The sequence below is a fragment of the Heterocephalus glaber genome, unplaced genomic scaffold (genome assembly GCF_053883595.1).
Source record: "Heterocephalus glaber isolate CG9 unplaced genomic scaffold, H.glaber_assembly_v1.0 deba00001594, whole genome shotgun sequence".
In the NCBI taxonomy this organism is placed as follows: Eukaryota; Metazoa; Chordata; class Mammalia; order Rodentia; family Bathyergidae; genus Heterocephalus; species Heterocephalus glaber.
This window is the reverse complement of record NW_028258369.1, coordinates 11,362,096-11,385,993: the sequence shown is the minus strand read 5'-3', so window position 1 is coordinate 11,385,993 and position 23,898 is coordinate 11,362,096. Positions and strand designations below refer to the sequence as shown.

At 42.0% G+C, this 23,898-nt stretch overlaps 1 protein-coding gene across 6 annotated transcripts in view; it reads right to left on the bottom strand.

Annotated features, from left to right (window-relative positions):
• The window catches only part of Adgrg2 (adhesion G protein-coupled receptor G2), a 131,102-nt gene that overhangs the window by 98,152 nt on the left and 9,052 nt on the right, over positions 1 to 23,898 (bottom strand). The gene's annotated exons all lie outside the window — the stretch shown is intronic.

Here is a 23,898-nt window from a genome sequence, read left to right as displayed (position 1 = left end):
TTTCTATCACGATATATTCTTTAAAAGCAAAAAAAGGAGTATTTCTTAATAAATTGAAGGCCAAGAGACCAGAAAAACTTCATTAAGCAATGTTAAAGAAGACAAAAATGAAGGCCAACCATGTTGTCCTGTCCTAAAATAAACAAATTACAAACACATGCCCCAGTGCTCAACATAGAATGGATGTAGAATTATCAATCAAGAAACATTAAAATAATCAAATAAAAAATCAAATTGATTGTGACTTGAGTATAGGAATAAATTCATTGAACATCTGTGAAGATGAACATTTTCTACATAGGGATTTCTGATAGCATTTTTGATAAAATTTCACAACTCCAACACATTGCCTCTTCTAAAACCTTATTGATGACAATAAAGCACACTTAATGGTTCCTGGTAATCTAGTTTATTAAAAAACAACAGGAGGCTCATTTGGAACACTTTCAGGTAGGAAAGTAGGGCAAGCAACAATGACATTTGTTCTTCCCAGTGAATGAAAAAAATGTAAAAGCCCCAAAATAATATCTAAAGATGGAGAGCATGAGGGGAAATAAACACTCGCATACACCATTGGTGGAAATGTAAACTTTGAGATTCTGAAATTTTAAGTGGGCATAGCCTTTTAAAAAAAAAATCACTTTAAAATATTTTTATATGTACAGAAATTCTAATTCCAGAGATTGTCACTACAGAAATACTGACACATATTCACAAAAATTAAATCATAAACGCTGTCACTGCAGCTTTGTGTGAGGTGAAGGGGAAAGCCTAAATGTCCATCAACAGATGAATAAATGATGGTACAGGTACATTATGGAATGCTACTCAGTGCCTTAAAAACGAAGTTGATTTAGAGGTATTGACAAATAGAGACTGTCAATGCATATAAGTTAAGGGCAAAAAGCAAGTTTTTTAACATAATAATTGCTATGGTTTAGATGAAGAATGACCCCCAAAACTCCCATGTGTTCAGAGGCAGGGCCTCTGGCTGCTAACTGGAACAGCAGGGTGCTATAGCCGAATGTGATGTTAGGAGGTGGGACCTGACCAAAAAAAGGGGGTCACTGGGGCATGACCTGGAAGGGTAGATCCTCCTCAGCTCCTCCTTTCTCTCTCTGTTTCCCAGCTAACTCGATGTGAGCAGCTTTCCTCCACTACACCCCTCTGCCGTGCTGTTTGTGCCCTGGAGCCAGAAGAACATAGACTGTAACTGTGAGCCAAAATGAGAACGTGACTAAGAGACTAATATATAACAGGACATGTTAAGAATCAATCAAAACTACATATACATGTGTTTATTTATAAAGATATGGATGGATACACACACAAAAAGCCCACCAAGCCTTCACAGATAAGAGTGTGATGGAGGAAAGGATGAAGCTAAATTTTTACTCCATAGAAGATGGCTCTGTATACATGTATTACTTACATAAATAAGTACATTTCTTCTAGCAAAGGAAAGCAGAACAGAAATTCTGTTTTGAATTGGCCCTCCAAACAGAATTCTTAAATCAAGCGCAGGGGTTGCATAAATAAGAGGGAATGCTGTCTCTTCCTCAGCCCAATGTCATATCCTCTTTCTCAGCTCTAAACCAATTAGAAAGGCCCAACTGAGGGTATAAAGATTTCTGGTCTCTGAGCCAAGAAACTGCCCAGTCAGGCAGCTGGAATTCACTCCAATAAGTTACGGAAAAGAACGTCAACAGCAATGATGCGACCATGTGTGGTGGACAGTGAGACCTAAACTTAACTAATGAGCTGCCCATCCTTCAGCCTGAGGATCCTGCCTTGTTCGATCACCCCCATGTCCCCCACCAGCCTTCATCTCCCAGAGAAACTAAACAGGAAGGAGGATCCCATCAGCACCAGCACTTCAGTAACAAAACATAGTGACTGCCAATGTTTGGGATTCTTACATCATTGAAAGGAAAGGGCAAGTCACAAAAGGAACCCTATCAACTTATGTAAGACATGGCACAGAAAACAGAAGTTTCTCAGAGAAGAACTGCAAACTCACCAGTTGGTAAGATTTACTGAAACCTCCCACAGTTGTAGAGTATCCCAAACCATGACATCAGGGAGGCTGGGAATGCACCCAACTTCCTCTATTTATCAAGCTGGTGAAAACCCAGGGTAATACCAGTGTGACCAAAAAAGAAGGCAAGCCAACTTTACAAATGGTTTGGGTGGAAAGGAAATTATCTCTGGGCACACTTAGAGCCCTGTTCCAGGGCAGAGGAAGCTTTCAGGGAGCCTGCATCCAAGAATCAGATCTCCTGTCCTGGGTGGCTGGCCCCAGGACCACACATGGAGGGTAATCAGTAACCCAACGTGGAAAGTGCACAGGTAACAGCCCTAGGCAGTTGTCCCACTGCCCTCTGGGATAATGTGTATTACTCCAAGGACCAGCCCAAAAAACAGACCAAACCAAAGCACAGCCACTATAACAGCCCAGAGGGCTCAGCACTTCATTTAGAACCTAATGATTTAGTGACCTATTCAGAGAGGCACAGTGATTCGTAATTCCTGTCAATGACACCAACACTTTGGAAGAAAGGACCAGAGGACAGAGGCTCTGATAAATTAGGAAGTGCACCAAAAATTGGCAAAGAGAAGTCTGTCGACAGTATCAGGAAAAACAAACTGCGCAAATGGAGATGATGTTGATGGTTAGGCTTGTGAGTGCATCTAGAAGATCAAGGATATGCCAGTTCTTGGCTTTAGAGTGGTAGGTTACCATTGAGGAACAAGTAAGAGTGGTTCCAGAACCTCATGGCTGCCCCATTACTGACCAGAGCCTGTATATAATAAGACCCTTACCTGCGCAGACTGGTTTGTTCAGTTCTGGATACCACCATTCAAGAGGAGTTAAATTGTGAGGTAGCTCTGAAAAATTCTAAAGATAATTCATTCAACACACACATACCAAATGCCTACTATGGGCCACAAACATGGCCACTTTATATGGTTGTGCAGGTTATACCCTGCACAAGGGTGCCTGGCCATGGGGACCAATGGAGCCTATACCCAAAACATCAGGCTTTTTGGAGGTGCCATAGGAACCAGCTGCACTGAAGAAGGGGCTTTAACCAGTGTGGGAAAATGGACCCCAGAAAGTTACCCCAAGAAGGTAATGGTGGGCTGGGGATTTAGCTCAGTGGTTCCACCGCCTGCCTCGCAAGCGCAAGGTCCCGAGTTCGATCTCTGGTACAAAAAAAAAAAAAAAGGTAATGGTGAAGCTGTATCCTAAAGCAACTCCCTTACTGTGAAGAAACGGGAAAGATCATTCCAAACAGAGGAAATAGTTTAAACCAAAACACAAAGCCAAAGAACTTAAACAAGGAAAAGAATGCCCTGGTATCCATCACTGTTAAATTGCAGAAGAGACTAAGAGAGCTTTTGGAATTGTCTTCTGAACCACTTCAAAAGATGGCTTCTTGGCCAGTCTAGTGAGGCTGTGTGCTGAGGTGGAATGCAGCAGGTCAGAGGTGACAGGAAGGCCCCTTGCAAATGTTGGCAACAGGCTACTTTTCTATGGCACTGAAAGCTTTCTCTTCTCTCTTGGTCTTCTCTTTTTCCTCTCCTACTTTCCTTTATCCTACAGTTTCCCTCTTTTCCTTGCTTCCCCTTAACTAACTTGAGGCTTGCCAAGTGTACTTCAGAGGCTCAAACGTCACTGGTTGCCTCTGCCCAAGCTGAAATTAAAGCCCACATAGTTAGAGGCTCACCTTCAAATAATTCCCCAACCTCCAGGCCCAATGGTTGGGGTGAGGCAACCACCCACCCTCTACCCAACACAGCAGCACTAAAAGGTATTTCAAGAGGTCATAAATTTCCTTAGGGTATAAACAATTGCCACCTCACAAGTAAAGGCATCTGCAAGGATTCACCAATTAATCATTTCACAAAAGCGTTAATTTACTCCTTCACACAAAGAACACCTAAACTTTATGTTTAAAATGCAAGTCTTACATTAAGCTATACATACCCATACAAAGTTGACTAGCAGTGAGCTATCTTACATTTGCACGAAAACACTTCCACAGGAAAACTGAATGTAGGTAACTACCACAACCCCAGATCAATCCCAATGGCCATGACTGACATTTTCTAGTTAACTCTTAACTTTTCTTTCCACTGGACCCAACAAACTATGAGCATTTACCTTCATTTAAATTGTTCTAATGTTGTATTTTCTTTCTTTTTTTTTTTTTTTTTTTTTTTTTGGTACCAGAGATTGAACTCAGGACCTTGCGCTTGCGAAGCAGGCAGCGGCACCACTGAGCTAAATCCCCGGCCCTATATTTTCAATAATGATTAAAAAAATGACCAAAAGATACATAAATGAGGAAAGAACAAGCAATTGTACTAGTACAATGGGCCCCACCAAGTAACTAAGAAAAACACACATGTAAATTTTTCCTTTGTTAATGAGTCTTTGTAGTATATTTGACACTTGGGCTAGAAATTAAGGCCAATATGTTAAGATTTTTTTTTTTATGTTTCCAAGCACATTTGCCAGTTGAGATGTACTAAACACTTAACTGCTCCTTAGTTGAATTCCAGGAGGTATAAAACAAGGAAACTTACCCATAAAGTTTTTATTGTTCCCACTGGAAATGAGTAAGAGGTTACATTATTAACTCACCCTATTTGACAGATAAGCTGTGGAAGGTAGAAACTTGGTGGTTTAATAATATTTTCTTAACTCAATGTGAGGGTCTCAAAATCAACTTCAGGACTGCTGTGTCTCTGCCTACTTTGTTAGCAGAAGAAACGTCCAGCCCTTCCTTTCTGTGATAGACTGCAAAACTGGCAATCAACTCTTCCCATCCTAACATGCTTTTCCATTTATGTGATTCTGCAGTTCCTCCTATTAAAAGGTGGAGTCAGTTTCTCCACCTCTTGAATGTGGGCCAGTCTTGCCATGTGCTTTGCCCGATGAAGCAGTAGAGACGTGATGTAAACAGAAGCTTGAAAAGTGCTTTTGGAACTTCATGCCACCATTGTACATGGAAAAAAGCCTGAGCTACCCTACCAGGTGATGAAAGCTATGTGCCCAGTCATGCCCATTGCTCCAATCAATAGCAACGAACCCCCAGGATCAGTCATCCAACTGACTGGCAGCCAACCACAGATGTATGAATGAGCTCAACTGTGACCAGTAGAAGGACCATCCCATTAAACCCAGCGAAGAGTGTGCATTCCAAAACTATAAACAAATTAAATGGTTGCTGCTTTAAGCCACTAAATGTGGGGTGTTTTGTTACACAGAATAAGCTGACTGACACACTTTCTTCTTACTCTTTCCCTTCCTCTCTGTCTGCCTTTCCTTTCTTTCATTATCCTCCCACTTTTCTTCCTACTTCTCCTCCTCTAAGTACTACAAGCACCTTTTTAGGGCTCACTGTGTTTAGGATGCTAGTCTGTGCTGCTTCTAGTTCAAAGCCTGCCCCATGTCATCTAAACCACTCCCTCTGTGCTATGGTTTGGATATAGTTAGAGTGTGTTCCCCAAGGGCTCATGGTTTGGAAGCTTGGTCCCCAGCTGGTGTGGTGATGTGAAGAGGTGGTGGATCCTTAAGCAGTGGAGCCAGCCAGGTGTGGTGGCACACACCTGTAATATCAGCAGTGCCTGTAATCGCAGTCTGGCAATTGAGCAACTTAGCAAGACGACCCTGTCTCAAACTAAAAAATAAAAAGGGTTAGGGATGTAGGCTCAGTATCAAGGCCCTGATTTCAATCCTCAGTACCACAAAAGAAAAAAAAGAGGTGGGGACTAGTGAGAGGCCCTTAGGTCACTGGGGGTGCTACCCTCAAAAGGAATGAAGGTAATTCTTTTTTTTTTTTTTTTAGCTGTGAGCACAAACTCTGAGGTTTATTTAATTGCAAGGGATGCATCCCATATACATTTTTTCTCTTCCAAATTCTTTAACTCCTAAAATTGCCCTTATGGAGACTATAAACATTGTAACATGTATTTAATTAGCAATCTATTAAAATTACCTAGGAAACAATACATTTCTACCGAGCCTTTTGAAATTATGCTTTGAAAGTTTATTTACAATAATTGAAAGCAGATGGTTCTGTAAAACACACAGGTAATTACAGGCTTCTTAAATTCACAACATAATCTATTTCAACATTTAAGTAGAAGCCCATTTCCTTCAAAAGTAACTTTCTACTACTTTCTCATAAAATTATAAAAAAGACATCTGTACCTTTAAGAACCTATATTCGACCCAAATCAAGGTTATTCTACAAACATACTTCTTTCCAAAAAGTTTGAAAAGCATCACAGTATAATGTGATGTTAAACCAGTCTCACAGCAAGAATATTTTACTTTTAAGAAACACTGTGCAGTCTCCTTTTTAACATTTCATGTCAGATTTCAACTGCGTATATACTGTATAAACATTGCAGATTAACCCTACTTGTTCATTTATGCAGTAGACTTGTCATGTATGACCAGTTACCATATAAACTATCATACCATAATTGTAAAAATGGCAAAAAGCAATCTTTATGGAAGCTTCAAAAATCTTTTTAATAAAGGTGACCAACAATGTCGTAACTATCTGTAAAAAGTACCTTTCTTCCTCCTTTTTCTCGCCTTGAATGGTACCTTTTACAGCATGTTAAGACACAAAGATATTTAGAGCGCTTTTATTAAATTAGCCTTTTACATGGCTGCTTTCTTTTCTGATATGCTGAATTTTTTAAAAGTTACCAAGACTAGATTCCTTAGCTTCAGATTTTTTTGTCCCTATTTAGGTTCCTCTAGAATGATTTTCCTCAGAAAAGGGTAACTCTAAGAATTTAAGGAACCAGAAGGAAATGAATGATGAAGAATAACAACTTGCAAATTGTAACATTCAAAAGTTATAAATATATTAATACATTCCTTGAACTCTTATTCAGGACAAATAGAATAACCTTCTGAACATCAACATAAAAATAGAGTACGTTTCTTAACAGTAGGAAAATTCCCATGCTTACAGTAACAATGTACTACATCTTACATAATAACACAGCCAGGTATTCTAACAATTTATCCTGAAAACCTGTCCAACACATACCATTATCATATAATAAAGCAAGGCATTCATTTCACAGGGAGAAAATATAATGCTCATCACAAAAACAGATTTGCTGGATTTTCTTTTTTTTTTTTTTTGAGTTAGGGCCTCACTTGTCAGATTGGCCTCGAACTCATGGCAATCCTGCTGCCTTAGCCTCCGAGTGCTGGGATTACAGGCATGTGCCACCATGCCTGGCGATTTGCTAGATTTTAGTTTTAAATTCTAGAGATACATTTTAAAGATAAAAGAAAAAAAACAAGATTCACCTCCAAATGAAAGTCTTTCTCTATATAACTCATTATTATCTTTATGCTCTTACAATGTAAAACACTTAGAAACTTCTGAACTCTAGAAATTTTGAACAGTTAATCTATTTGGCTTTAACACTGTCTGAATTATCTTCCGAGAATCACGTTGGTGTTCTCGGGTGCCAGGTCCAATACGGATGAGAAATTCTATTTCTTCTTCTTTGGTGGCTCAGTCCCATCCTCAGAGCTGCTCTCCACGATGCTGCTGCTGCTGCTGCTGCTGCTGCTGCTGCTGCTGCTGCTGCTGCTGGAAGAGCTGGAGCCTGAGTCTGAGTCCGAGCAGGAGGAGGTTGAGGAGGAGGCTGAGGATGACGAGCAGGAGGAGCTCTCGTTGGAGTCACTGTCCTTGGAGGAGGTAGATGTGTCTTCACTCCCTGATGAACAGTCACTGGCTGAACTGTCACTGCTATCACTACTGGAACTAGTTACACTCTTGGACCTTTTTTTCTTGGTCTTTCTTTCTATATTAATTTCTCCAATGCTTCACTGTAATAATAACCTGTTTTCTTTTTCCTTTAAAGCTTTCTTTAGTTCTGCTGTTCTTGATGGCCAATGTAGGTATTTTCTTTTTCCAGTGCATTCGTAAGTCCAATGTCCAAATTCCAAGCATTTCTGACACCTTACATGCTGCTTATTGGCTTCAGCTTGTCTGCGGGCTATGAGGCAATGCATGGGAATCACCATCTTACCTCCGCCGGGCCTGCCATACTGACTTTTGGGAAACTCCACGGAGGGGAATGAAGATGATTCTTGTGGGACCTCTGAATTTGTTCTGACCAGAGGTTCATTTAAAAGAACAAGGCCAGGCTCTGCCTTCCCATCTGGTGATGTGATTTCTCCCTCTTATATGTACCCTGACACTGTTACGCCACTCACCACAAGGGGATGTAACCAGCAAACCCTCATCAGTGACACTATACTGTTTGAACTTTCAGCCTCCACAACTGTGAGGTAAACAAAACTCTTTTTTCTAAGTACACAGCCTCAGGTGGTTCCTTATAGTAACAGAAAACCGACTTACATACTCTGGAACCTGCATAAGCAGACTCTGCAGAGCTTGCATGGTGTGCAGGCCTCACCCACAGAGTGACAAAGCATGATGTCTCTGGCACCAGCAGAATGGAGGGTAGATGCTTGGCAGAGTTGGTAGGCCAACTCTGGGTGTTTGCTGGTAATAGTCTCTCTGGGAGAGACATTAGTCACTGTGACCTGTGCAGTGTGTTCTAGCCCACCCTTCACCCTTCTACCAGTTACTCCTAGACACTAGAAGGAATACAGAACAAGAAAATAGACCTGCAAGCCAGACACTCAAGGGTTGAGGGTATACTCTAAGCCTCCTTCCCTCACGTGGCTGCCCAGGCTAAGAGAGCAGAAAATATATTTATAACTACAGGAAACACATACTGTGAGTGGTAGAATGCTTAGATTTCCATTTGTTTACCACATGAATAAAAGAAAATCAATAAGACCATCTTGCTAATGACATCAAACCACTCAGTACAACTCAGAAGAAGGTCATTGCTTAAAGTGCTTTTCTTTCCTTTTCCATATTTACAGTCTGTACTTTATTTATGCTTGAACTTATTTTTTTCTCTTGACTGATGTTTTCTCAGACTTTTTAAAAGTTTACTTTTCCCTGGTGTCTCAGAACCCATTTGTTTGTGATTATAACATTAATGTTTAGAAAGGTCAAATTAGATGTTGGGATTGGATAAATGTTCATTTTCTTTTTATGATGTTGTAAATGGGAACCCTTTCTTCCTTAGGATTCCCTAAGAGAAGAGAAGTTCTTTTCTCCTCCAGGTGCATATATTTCAGAATTGACCACCAAACTGTCAGGTGGACAGAGATTTTCACAGCTTCCATCAACTGATACAAATGGAAGTACACCCTCAGGAACACATTTCCAAGATGTCCTAGATCTCTCCATGCAATCTTCTCAAAGAACAGAAGAAAAACAAAGAAAAGCATCTGGAACTCTGGGAGGAAACAGTGGTATTTGACCTAGGGGGTCATAGAAGGCTTCTCTGTGGAATGGAAACCTAAAGAGTAACTGAAAGGAATTAGCCCAGCACAAAGGCAGGGAAAGACCACACCAAGCAAAAGCAGCAGTATGTGCAAAGGCACTGTGGCAGGAAGAGAACAACCCATGCATGGAACTGAAAAAAGGCCATAGTGGGCAGCATACAGAGGAGCAGGGGGAGAACTGTGAGAAATGAGGCTGGAGAGAAAGGGAAGACACAGCTCCCACGAGGGGCTCAGTGGCCAAGGTCAAGGTTCATGCCTTTGTTCTGAGAGTGATAAAAGTCACTAAAAGATTTGAAACTGCGAGTGATGTGTTCAGATTCACACTTTGACAAGACTCTTCTGGTTATTGCTTGGAAAATGGGCTGGAGGGGGGAGCAGAAGGATCCAGTTTTAGGATTTTTCTGCACTCCATTCACAACACTGTTCTAAAGGTGTGAGCAATTCAGTAAGACAAAAATCCCAGAGGTATAATCAAGGAAATGGAGACTTCAGATTTGTTTATATGATATACACAGAGAGAGCTTCAAAGTAATGCTACAAGTAAATATTTCCTCTACATGAGGGCCAGCAAATCTTTTCTACAAAGGACTAGATAATAAAGATTTCCAGTTTTGGGGGCTATAGGATTTCTGCTGGAGCTTCTCACCTCTGCCACTGAAGCACAAAAACAGTCACAGGAAATATGTAAATGATTGAGTCGCAGTGTGCCAATAAAACTTTATTTACAAAAACAGTTAGTTGGTAGGATTTAGCCCATGGGTAGTAGTTTGCCCTGCTCTATACCAACAAGGAAGTGATTATTGTAGTATTCAAGATAAAAGATAATGATAGTTTGGATGAAGATGATGGCGGTGGTGATGAGCTATAGATATATCTGAGAAGTATTCAGGAGGGAGAGCTGATGAGACATTGCTCTGGGTTGGATATTAAGGTGAGAGAGTGGTAGTCACTGCCTAGAGTGCAGCTGAAGCAAATGGGGCTCAGAGCAATGAGTAGCTGAGCAGACACTGGAACTCAGTTCAGCCATTTCTCCACCCCTAGCCCAGCAAGCCCATCCCAGTCCATACCATGTCCCAGCACTCTACTGTTGCTAAGTTACAAGTGTATGGGATACACTCTTTTATAGTTTGGGTCTAAATGTCCCCTCAAAGCCTCATGAGGTCATAGGTGACTGAATCTAGAGTGTGATGCTAGGATTAAGGGCGTGTGACTACTAAACACTCAATACTAAGTGGTTGGTTTGGCACAGCCCTAATCCCAGTAGTATGAATAAGATAAAAGGAGCAGAAAGACACTGTTAAGGTCTCTTGTTGCTTTTGCTACCTTCTGGCCACCATGAACTGTTTCTCCACTGGAAGCCCTGTCTGCCACACCACCTTGCCTCAAAGCCAGCCGATTATGGACTGAAACCTCTACAAACCGTAAGCCAAATAAACCTTTTCCCCTTTAACTTTGGATGTCGGGTATTTTGTCTCAGCAACGAGAGAAAAGTAACTAACACAGGTCCTCAAATTGCTCTTGGCCTTCATAGTCACGTTCATGCTTACATGTCACTTTGCAGCTTTTCCAATCACACTACTCCATGTGAAACAACGGGAACAAAAAATTAGTACAGTAAAGCAATCAATGCCTAACTTGATGAGGCACAGAATGAAACAGGAGGTTGTTTTGGTTTGGATCTAAAATGTCCCCCAAAGACCAGCTGATGGGCCTTTGGGATGTGACAGGATTGTGAAAAGGCTAACTTCACCTATGGATTAATCCAGTGTTGAGTTCACAGCTGAACGGGTTATCAGGAGGTGACCTAGATGAAGGAAGTAGATCATAGGGTACAACTTTGGGGACTGTATCTTGTCCCTCGCCTCTTCCTTTCTGGTGTTTTCTTGTGCTGTCTCTGCTTCTGGCTGCCATGAGGTGAGCAGCTTTCCTCCACCACCTCCTTCCACCATGATGTTCTGCCTCACCCCAGGCCTAAAGCAATTGAGCCAAGCAACCATGGACTGAAACCATGAGCAAAAAGAAATATTTCCTCCTTTAAGTTGATATTCTCAAGTAGTTTTTCTCACTGTCTAACACAGAGGTGGGGGGGGGGTAGAAGTCAGCATCATTTCACTCAGCTTGCCTACATCCAGGAAAATCTCCCAGCTGCTGCATGGCCTTTTATTTGCTTTACTTCTGGTCCTCCTTCATCAGGATGTTCTCTCCTAAAGCATCAACACTCCCTGCTTCTTTTGTGTTGCGTGAAATGCTTTCAAATGTCTCAATTTGGCTCCACAGGAAGTGGAGTTATTTTTAAACACTGGATGGTGTAAGGTAGGGTGGGGAAAGCCAGAACGGGAAGCCTCCAGTGGTGGAAACTCCTCTATCACCAGGGAACTTGGCTGCAGCACCAAGCCCTGGAGGGCCATCCATTTTCTTTTTCTTTTTTTAGTACTATCCTCTTTGACCCACCCAGCTCTGAGAGTTCTCAGTGTGTTTTTCCAGAAGACCTGGCAAACAACAACCTGACAGGTTCAATGGTTTTCATTGACAGCTGAATGGAGTCCTCTGAAGATTACAAAACTAGACACACAAACAGACCATAAAAATCCTACTTCCCACAAGCGTCTGGACACTGCCTTTTCCCAAATGACCCTCCTGCACTGATGCAGCACGGGTGGCTTTGCAGTATTTTTTCAAGCAATTTTTCCAAAACTGGGGTGTTCCAAGTGATGTGTATTATTCTTTCCCTTGCAGTAAAAGACTGACTCCCCAGATATTTTGAGAAAACAGAAGCAGATTATGTGAGTCAGGTAACTCCCAAAGTCAATCACTTGCCACCAGACCCCAAAGTCACTGTGAACTGAGGATGCATTGAGCCTATCTGTTACACGGTCTGTAACTCACTTTAATACACTGCAGGGAAAGCTGTGTGGGCTCGAACGCAATGAGTGCTCAGCAAACTTCAAAGCAAAAAGGGTACAGTCTGGAGGGGGCTCCTGATGGCCCTTCTACCACCCAGGCCTTGGCCAGCAATCCACACTTTGCTGTCAGCATATGGAATGCCAAAGACGTTTTATTGGGAAAACGAGTGACTTGTTCATTAGAATGGTGAATACAATGGTGAGACAAATATACACACTATTTCTCTATTACATAGGTTAGTCTCAGGAACAGATGAAAACCTTCACAGTAAAAAACAAGTGCAGGTTAAATATGACAAAGAATATTTCAATCAGTCTCCCAAGTGCTCACTGAAAAGAGAAGGTTAAAAAGAAATGGAGCAAACTGAGAAAATCAAGTGACAGCTAGTGGGAGTCTCAGGAAGGAATATTCAGTAACGTCCTAACTCCTTGTGAATGTCACTAAGTATTAACCATAGGGAAAATGTTTTAGTGTCCACTCCCGAAGCAGATGGCAGAGCGTTTAAAGGAGCACAGTCCTCTTTGAATTCCAGCTCTGCCACTCACTGATCAGTATCATAGTTAGGAATACGCTGACTGATGTCATTTAATATGAAAATGATTCTGCCTGAATAAAGATGTAATGTGCTCACACAAGTTTAAAAGCAAAAGTGTGTAGTATCTCAAAACATCTGCCTTTAAAATTCACTTTCGAAGTCAGGTGTGGTGGTGCCTGCCTATAATCCCAGCATTCTGGGAGGTTGTGACAGGAGGATCCGAAATTCCAGCCCAAACTGGGCAATTTACCAACTTGGTAAATTGTCTCCCCCACAAAAAAGCTTGGGATGTAGCACAGTGTGGAGGCCCTAGGTTCAATTTCCAGTACTACAAAAATAAAATTAATAAATAAATTCACTTCCCAGAAGTATTAGAAGCTGTCTTCAGCGAGTCTAATATCCAATTATATCTTTATTATTATTATCATTATCATTATTTCCTAGTTCTCGGGGTCAAACCCAGGGCTTCATGAATGGAAAGCACATGCTGTACCAATGAGTTATGCCAGCCCAGTAATGCCCTATTATTGGCAAAACTGTCAAAGCCTTTTCCCATGTAAGATTGCAGAAGAAAAGGAGATGGAAGGAGGCAGCAAGATTTTTTCCATTAAGTCATGAGAATACTGGCCAATATTTAATGTAGCTGATCACAAGTTGTAGGATTAAATAGTCACTGATATTTACTTTCTCTTTACCTCAGATTCTTTACCCATAATATAGGGATCATCACTATATTTGTGTCCTAAAATCCTTGTGAGGAAGAGTGAGTCAGCGCAGGAAAAGTGCTTGGCATAGAGTTGGTTTCCGATACCATCACTGCCTGTCTACGTGTGCCAGGCTTCTGCCAAATGCTCCATCCATCCAGGCCACGGGTGAAACTGACTGTGGGCCCATTGCCCTTGCACACTCACTCCTCCTTGGCCAGCCCACCTTATCCAGCCCCTCTTCTACTTCCCCTCCGGTGTCCTCTTCCCTCCCACCTTAGCACTGCTACCCCCAGGAACACAGCTAATATCTGCTAATATCTTTAGAGTTAGGGTCCCACTGAGCTTCCCATCTCAAAAGGCAGCTGCCATTTCACCCAACTCAGATGTTTAATGGATGACTTTGTCTTCTGTTACAGGAATATGGAGCCTGGGGGAGAAAGAAATTGTGGGTGACATATGAGGGACCAGCACCACAGCTTAGGGGTTCATTCCCTCACTCTGAGGACCCTACTCATGGGCCATCCCTATCCTGGTCCCAGCAGGACATCCTCATCTCATGGAGGGTGTGTGTCTGTCGCACCCAGGCACCTTCTCATTCGACAAGTATTTATTGAGTAAATACCTGTGGCAGGCACTAAGTAAAGCACTGAGAGTATGCTAGTGAACAAGACATACAACTGTGCTCCTCAGGCCAGTCCATGCCTGGGGGCATTCAGACAAATAAAAAAGAAATGAGAAAGGACAAATCTATGAAATAATGACAAGTTTTTAAGAGAGTTATAAAGCAAACACATAAGGAGTTGAATTATATTCTTAGAGGAGACCATAACACAGAAAACAACTTGCTCAATATTATAAAGAAAGTCAGCAAATAAAAAGTACGACATACATGATAATTTGTATTAAGATGCTCAATTTGGCAAGAGTCAGGCTAAAACTGCCAGAAAACCTTAGCTCTAAGCAGAGGACTATTCCATTTCATCCAGTTGCTCTGTATTTTTCTTCTCTCACATTAAGTTTCAGATACAAATATGGAGAGAAAAGTTTATCTTAAAGGAATCAAAATTACAATACAAGTTGAATATCCCTCATCTGAAATGCTTGGGACCAAAAGTGTTTCAGACTCCGGAGTTATTTCAGTTTTGGAATATTTGCATAGCGTTCATCAGTTGAGCATCTCTTATAAAAAAAATCCCAAATCCAAAATGGTCTAAAATCCTAGATGTTTTGAGTGTCATGTTGGCATTCAAAAATTTTTAGATTTTAGAGCATTTCAGACTTCATACTTCTTGATTAGCAACATTCAACTTGTAATTAGAAGACATAGGAGATGGTCATTTTTTGGGAAGCTGTGTAGCTGAAGTTATACAATTACACTAGAAAATGTACTACTTCTAATGCTGGGAGACGCTGATTTCTTCTTGGTCCACATCAAAACAGCAACTCTGATGAGGGGAAGGTGAAGTCATAGGTGGTTTGAATTTTTGTTGGGTTTTGAATGTTGGGTTTTCCCTGTAATTTCCAAATTTTTAACAACAAATACCTTGTGTGTGTGTGTGTGTGTGTGTGTGTGTGTAACTGAGGACTGCACCCAGGAAACACTGAGCTACATCCCCAGCTGCCCTCCCTTTTTCTTTTCTTTTCTTTTTTTCTTTTTTTTGGTACTGGGGATAGAACTCAGGTCCTTGCGCTTGCGGGGCAGGCGGCGGAACCACTGAGCTAAATCCCCAACCCCGCCCTCCCTCTTTTTTTGAGACAGTGTTTCCCCAAATTCCCCAGGCTGGCCTCAAACTTGCAATACTTCGATCTCAGCCTCCTGAGAAGCTGGGATCATAGGCGTGTACCACCGCACCTGGCTAGACACATTATTTTTGAAAAGAGAAAGATAAATTTTCTTGTAAGCAAATATGTATTTTGGGTTTCTTTATTCTATCCAAATATCAAATTAAAGCTATATTACAAACATTATTAGTAGCTCAGTAAAACCTGTATGTTAATCAGAAGTATGAAGTAGAAATAAAGTGGGAAGTGAACAGGAAATGTGGCATTTGTAGAGAGATGGCCTGCAAAAGCCCCACAAGAAGATAGCACTTGGGCCAAGGGCTGCTCCAGGTCAGGGGTGTGCCAGGAAGCTCACTTGGGTCAAACATTGCACTGTGACGTGGAAGAAGAATCCCTAACGGCCTGTTAACCCAGACCAGCAAATCACCGACAGTAATCAGTTTGGAAGAAATGGAATCCAGCAATGGGGCAGAAGAAAATTAAGTGATGGTCTGGCATGGCATTGAAAAGAAATGACAGCCAGCCTGGTATGGTGGCACATGCCTGTAACTCCAGGTACTCAGGAGGCTGAGGCAGGGGGATCAAACGTTCAAGCCCAACCTGGGCAACTGAGGGAAACCTTGACTCAAAATAAAAAAAAGGGCTAGGCACGTAGCTCAGTGCAAAGGCTCTGGATTCAATTGCCAGTACCACAATCAATCAATCAAACAATCAATAAATGGCAAAGTCTAGTAAATGCTTACACCAGTTGGACGTAATTTTAACTGCTTCTTTTGTATTAACTCATTTCATCTCGGCAATGACCCTAGCTAGAGTATGCATATAATTTAATATCCAAATTGGGGTACAGAGTGTAAAACAGGCACTATGAGGAGAAAACAGGCACAAATCACGGCTGCCTTGGTCAAACCAGGGTGCACTACCAACCTTACCCAGGAGGCACAATATTGTAACTGCTTTATAGATATGGAAACTGAGACTGGGGCCAGAGAGGTTGAGTAATTTGCCTGAGGTCACAGAGGGAATTGGCAGAGTATGGATTCAAACCTGGGCAGCAGAGCTTCAGAGCCCCAGGTCTTGATACCTACACATCACGTTACTTTCTGTGTTTCATATGCTAGGAAGCTCTGTGGGCTAAAACCTTGGGTTGTCTTTATCACTAGGGAGTTTATCGGACTGGGTAAAGCACCAGCTTTTAGAGTTAAACAGCACCACTTTACAAGGCAAACAACCCTGGACAACCATGTTAGTCTCTCTGAGCCTTAGTTTAGTCACCTGTAAAACAAAGCTACTGAGATCTGCCTCTCAACACAGCCGAAGCACTCAGATGGACTGGTATTTACAACAATGCTTTGGAAGCAGAAATGCATAACATGGATAACTATTCCCAAAAGTTACATGTAAAAATCTGCATTTCCTCTGCAAAGGGTAATATAGTAACTATTTTCTGCAGAAGGCCAAATGGCAAAAATATTAGGCTTTGCAGTCCATATGGCCTCTGCTATGTATGACCCCTGAACTCTGCTGGTGCAGTGCCAAGGTAGCCAGAGACAACCTGGAAGTGAAGGAGCGTGGCTGGGTGCCAATGAAACTATTTACAGAAGCAGGTGGAGTTCCACAGACCATAGTTTGCCAACCCCTGGCCTAGAGAAATGCTATTGGAAAGTACAACCTTTAATGCCCCCTGGGCCTCTGGCCCAGCTGATTTTCCTCCATAGACAGCATTAGCATTATTAGCCATCCAACACACTTCACACTTTACTCGTCTCTTCTCTGCCTCTCCCCCTGCCCCAGAGAAAAATAAAACTTTGTTGAGCCAGCAATTTGGGGTACCTGGCACATAGTAGGGGTTTTATAAACATGTGTTGAAAGAGCACATGGATGAATGAATGAATGAATGAATGAATCCATAACTTGTGCAGGAGTTGGACATACTCTTGGGAGAGAAGGACAAACGCATTCGAAACAAGAAAGGAAACAGAGAAAGATAACACTATCTGAAAACCTAGGGGAAGAAAAGCTATTGCAAATGAACTCAAACTCAACTTTGCCACTCCTTGTAGGCAAAGGGAAAAAGGATTATTTCCAAAACCAATTTTGTGGGTTATGAACATATGGAAGAACTAAAGCCTTAAAAAACAGTTTCCAAAGTAGTTAGTTAAAAGCTAAGTGAATTGTTGGCTTGATTCAGACAGCTGATTAAGAGAACAGTTTGAGGTTTGTTCTCAGGTCAACTAATTGTGAGTGTGAGTGAGTGTGTGTGTGTGTGTGTATACACACAATCCCTACTCTCCCTCCACTCTGTCAAATGTGGGTTTGACTGATCCTCTGGAGTGGTTCAGAGGTAAAGCAAAGGAAAAGAAATGAGCTAGAGGTATATACAGCAGTGAGGCTGAATCTAACAAAAATAATGTTGAATGAAACGAAAGTTGAGGAGGGCTACACGGTGAAAAAGATACCATACGTATTAAGTCTGAACGTATGCAAGCGGCATTCTCTCTTGCTTAGGAACATAGCTACATTCGGGAAAACAATAAAGAAATGTACAAAAAGGATAAACACCAAATTCAACATAGTGCTTACCTTTACACACTTTTTTTTGGTACCGGGGATCGAACTCGGGTCCTTGCGCTTGCGCAGCAGGCGGCAAAACCACTGAGCTAAATCCCCAGCCCTTTACACATCTTTTAAAGGTGCCACAAAGCCAAGGTTGCTGGAGCAGCCCTAAAGGAGGTGAAATTACACATTTGCTTTCCCCAGCACATAGTGACCCAGCAATGTCCAACCTTAACAGGTCCCCCTGACAGCAAAAGCCACGTAGGTGACAGAGCCATGTGCCTGATGGATACACAGTGCTCTGCTTGCTTAACGGTCCACAAGCAGCTGATGGCAGCAATCAAAAGCCCTAAGAATTTGCTCCCTTTACTTCAGGTACCATTTCAATGTTAGCAAGGGAGGATGATGAAGTACTGAGGTGAAAACATTTTGGCTGATAAAGGATTACCATTTTGTAACAAAGTGACCAAAATTTTCTCAAAATCTTAATATGAAATCATCCTGTCATTTGAAAATTTGAAATTTGAAAAAGTACTTTAGATTCCAGCAGTACATAAAATCATTACTGCAAACATCTGTTCTCATTATTGGACAGCTAAGGAAGAATTCCTGTTGATAGAAGGCTGGATCAACCAATCATAAGTTGAATTTTGACCCATCCTTTGCATAGTCTTTAAAAGGTAGTTTCTCTCAAATAGCTCACAGAAAGCAAAATTTAGTACTCGTTTCTTTTATTGCAAGGACTACTCTGCCATAATTGATAAGAAAATAACTCAGGGCTACGACAGGCCTTGCCAAAGTTAACAAGCTGACACTGGAGAAAACTGACTCCCTGTTTAGTACCCTTTCCGTCCTCTAGGTGGGGCCCATTCCCAACTTCTAGGTACCCAAAGACCTCTTACTTTTGGACCTTTACCTGCTCAGGAACAGGGCACTCTGAGCTACATCAATCAGATTCTATGCCTATTTACATTTCAACAACACGTTAAACCAAAGAAGTGAATCTCGAATTGTAAAATTTCAGGCTCCAGGCAGATGAGCAGGTGAGATTGGGGGGCGGGGGCTGGGCACAGTTATTGCTAATGGACTGACTTGTGCCTCACCTCTCCCCATTCATATGTTGAAGCCCTAATTCCCAATACGACTGTATCTGGAATAGCGTCTAAGCAGGTAATTAAGGTTAAATGAAGTCATATGAGCGGGGACCTATTCTGATACAACTGTGGCCTGTAAGATTATCTCGCTCACTCTCCCTCTCTGCCAAGGACACAGTGAAGAGGTACCGGTAGCTGGTAGCTGGTAGCTGGTAGCTGGTAGCTGTCTGTGCTGGCACTTTGAACTTGGACTTCCAGCCTCCAGAACAGTGAAAAACAAACTTGTCATTTAAACTATCCAGTCTATGGTATTTTGTTCTGCTAGGTGACTGAGAAAGTTAGATTCTTGGTTCCCCAAGTTAGAGGCGCAGTCATCTAGCCACTCACCTTTGGTGTTTTAACAGCTGTTATATTAATTCTAGCCCTGTTGGAATTTTTTTTTTTTAGTACTGTGGATCAAATCCAGGGTTGTTCTACCACTGAGCTACATCCCCAGCCCTTTTTATTTTTTATTTTGAGACAAGAGCTCACTAAGTTGCCCAGGCTCAGGTTGAACTTGAGATCTTCCTGTCTCAGCCTCCCAAGTAGCTGGGATTACAGGTGTGTACCACTGTGCCTGTCAGCATATACTCTGTGTGTGTGTGCGCACGCGCGTGTGCAATACTGGGGATCGAGCCCAGGGTCTTTGCATTGAGCTACATCCCCAGCCAAATTTCTTTACTATTATTTTTTTTATTTTGAGAGTCTCACATCACATAGCTACTTGCCCAAGGGCACTCAAACTTGTGATCCTCCTATCTCAGGCTCCCAGAGTGCTGAGATTACAGGCCTGTGCCACCAAGTTTGCACCCTTAAAATACCAAATCCAAAGGACCAAGGGTTTCTAATTAGGACCCCCAAGAAACCCAAACACAGAGATAGCCACTTAGTCTGCTGGGCGGCACAACCTGGCAGAGGCAGAGCAAAAGTCTGAGACATTCAGTCCAGAGTGCTAGGTCAGGCCGACATTCCTGCCTGGTGTGGGTTCCAAACATGACAGGAACCACAGGAAGGGAATCTCAAATATAAAGTCTTGAAGGGGAAAGTCTGGGTTCTATCACACTTCTGAACATACAGAAGGACTAAGGACCCCAACTGGGGCTGAGGCAGGGCTAAAATACACTAAGAGCCTTAAATTATGCCAAAGTTGAGACTCACTTCCTGGGGAAGAAGGCAGGAGGAGGGGAAAAAGCTAAGGATGGGGCTAGGAGGAACAGTGACTCATGGTGCAAAGCTTGGAGAAACAGGTGTGACTATGTCCTTGAAACTTGATGTCATAGGCCTCCACTGAGGAACGTGAAGGTCCAAGAAGGACTCATCCCAAGGGACTAGGCAGATAACCCACCAAAGAGAAAGCGAAGGAGGGAGGTCCAACAAAAGGCCATGCAGCAAGGCTGTGGCCAAGGATCTGAGCAGAACTCAGACACTTCTCCTTGGACAGGGGACAGAAGGACCAAAACAACTGCTCTGGGGAGCCCAGAAAACCAACTCTGCTGACATAATCCTTAAACTTCACAGCAACAGGGAAGCACTCTCTCCATTATTGGCCTTACTCAGCCATCTGAATGTTTGATGTCGTGCTAACAAAAAATATCTACATACTGGTGAAACCCCCTATACAGCAAGCCCTGCAAGGCTCCCACCTTGTGTTCTTACAATAGGACTTTATTAAAACGAACAGAAGTATTTCTTGATTGCTGGCCCTCAAGAGCCCTGCTTTAGTTTGGGTTCTAACTCTGAGGCACAGACTGAAGAGCAAGTGGTTTATTTAGGATATGATCCCAGGAAACATACATAGGGGAATGGGGAAGTGAGACGAGCAGGGAGGTAGCTAATACACGGCATTATCAAGAAGGCAAAGTGGCTGGGGTACATATATTGACCAACTTTCATCAGGCTGAGGGCTGCCTGGGGTGGGGTGGAGGACTAATTCCTTAGCATTGCCACTTGGGGGAGCAAAGCAAGCTGGGGGGCACGTGCAGCTGGTGGGTGTGCTGGTGTATGCGGAAGTGGTCAGGGCAAAGGTGGCTGAGACAGACACCAAGCCTCTCTGGAATGAAGGAGGAAATAGGAAATCTTGAAGCCAGCAGAGAAAAGGGTGGCTTCATGACTGCCCCACCTCACTCCTTTCTTAAATGTCAGTACCTGGGATTGAGTGCATGAGTGTGTTGTGGTTTGGCATTTGTCTGTGGGGTTTAGCGTTTCCTAGTAATCTTCAGGTGTTGGGTAGTTTGAGGAGAAACCAGGTGAGGGAGTTTTGAAAGAAGTTGCTGCTTGAGGTTAAAAGAAACACTCAAAGTACACTGGGTTTTGTCTGCTGCTGTAATGCAGACCCAACACAACCTGGTCCTTCAGCCAGCTAGGGGAGGACCAGCCCAGAGAGGCTCTGGGCGGGGATGTTTACCATCAAAAATGGGCAGCAGAAACAGAGCAGCAGCTATGCTCTAAAGCCTTGCTACTCAAAGTGTGGTCCCTACCAACAGCATCTGGATCACCTATGAGCTGAAATGCAGAAATCCTAGCACTGCCCAGAGCTGCAGAATCCGCATTTGGATTTTAACAAGATCCCCACTATGCACATTAGAATTAGAGAAGTACTGCTGTAGATGACACTATCTGCTAATTACTCTCTTTGTATAAAAGCAAGTGCTGCAATATGTCTCTTGGGGAAAAAAAAAAACCTCCAAAAAACTGAATGGAATGTGTTTGTTTGGTTCCAGTTGGTTGAAAAACCAGATTTGTTAAGTGGAGAAAAGAGTGTCAATCTATTGGCCTGGGTATAATCACAACAAAAGAAAGCATGCTTTAGTTTTAGTTACTTGTTTCTTCTTCTTTCCATTTTTTTCCTTTCCTTGGCAAAATTATGAGTCAGTGCCAAACAAGCCTATACCATTCTAAGGCAGCTCCAGGTGTATTTTTTATTTCAAACTAAGTGAGAGAGACAGACAAGGCCAGAAAGAGTTTGCAGGACAAGAAAATGCAAGCCAAAATTCTTAAGACATTTAAAAATTATGTTTGATATAAGTAGTTGGTAAAGGAATAAACATATATTCAATTCATGCATCTCAGACCAAAACCAAGCACTGGAAGATATTTTTTGACATCCTTTCCCCAGCTTCCAATAACACAATAATATCACTTGTTATTCCAGGGCTAAAGCTGAAATGGATGCAGTCACGTAAACTATAAACATAATGTAAGAGAAATATAACTCCCAACTTGCTAGATACCTAAAATGCCGAGTTTGTGTTCACTACAATTGAAGAATGAATTCTGGGAACAATGGAGGTTAAGAGCAGGAAGAATTTATTGATAAAAAAGATAGCTTCTGTCAAAGAGAGGCAGAAGGGGACCTCTGGAAAAGTGGGTTGCCTGCCCACCCGGCTTTTCAAGGGTGTTTTGAGCAAAGCCATGAGTTGAGGTGGGTTCAAGGCGGAACAAAACTATAATCCAGTGAAAAACCACAAAGTGGGTGTGAGGTGGGGCAAAACTATGATCAACCAATAAGATAATAAGCATAGTCTCTTAGGTAATATTGATTAAAGGGGGATCAAATGGGGAAACCAAGTCATGTAGCAAGTATGCTTGGAATGAATAAGGATTTTTCTGGAAAGAAAATGAGCTAGGGAAGTTTTGGTCCCCACTTAAAGTGACTGATGTCTATTTAGAATATCGATCACAGCTATTTATCCCTAGGGGAAGTATGTGGGTGTAGTAGTTCTTCTTCTTTTTTTTTTTTTTTTTTGATGCTGACCTTCATTGATTCCCTGGAAGGCCTGGCACTGTCTAACTGCCTATACCATATCTAATTAATTTAGTTGTCTACAATAAGCCTGGAGTATGTAGTGAGTTTAAGGCCAGCCTGAACTACCATACATAGCAAGTCCCTGTCTCAAAAACAAACAAACAAACAAAAAATCTGAGACCCAGTCTTTTATTTAAGAGGGCCAGGAAAGTTCCCCATTGAAAAATGTGACACTGATGGTCTCTGGAATTCTATTAGGGGTTTTCTTTGGTAACATATAATTTCCCTTTCCCTGGAAACCCTCATTAGGATCCTTACACATAAATATGGATCTTTTTTACCAGATCCTTGTCCTCACCAGGAGCTTCTAGACTAGGCTTGGATACACAGATGTACTATGGGAGAAAATGAACGTTATTACTGAATGTCTTTCATGTTCTGAAAATCATGTTAGAGAGGTTAAATGCATTATGCATTTATCAAATATTTACTGAGTACCTACTGTATGCTAAATATTATTCTAGGCACTAAAGACAAAGATATGGGGAGGGAGAGTAACAGAGGGAAACAATGAAAAGACAAGGAAATAAAGAAACTAGTAAATGCAATATTGAGAATTAAAGCAAGGTGAAATGATATGGAGGATGACGTACTGGCTATTTTAGATCAGCTCATCAAAGAGGTAATATTTAAACTGAGATCTTAATGAGGAAAGATGGAAGGGGGGGCAGAGAGAACATTCCAAGGACAACAGCATGTCCAAAAGGCCAAAAGGAGCTTGAAGTCCTGGTAGAATCAAAGAGAGAAAGAGAAATGAGCAGCTAGGGCCAAGACAGGGCAGAACAAGGGAATGACGTGATTTAATCAGTGCATCTAAAAAGATGCTCTAGCCACCGTGTGGACACTGGATTCTAGAAGCGACTGCAGTCATGCAAAAAAGAGATAGCAGTAGGCTGAAGTACATGCAGAAGGCAGTAGTATTATAGAGCTAAGTTAGGTAAAAATATTATAGGCTGCCAGATAGGACCAAGCCCTCAGAAAGTCAGGACAAAAGGTAAAAACACACTACATCAGTGTGGAGACACATCAGATGGAAACCAGGCCTCAAGATAAGA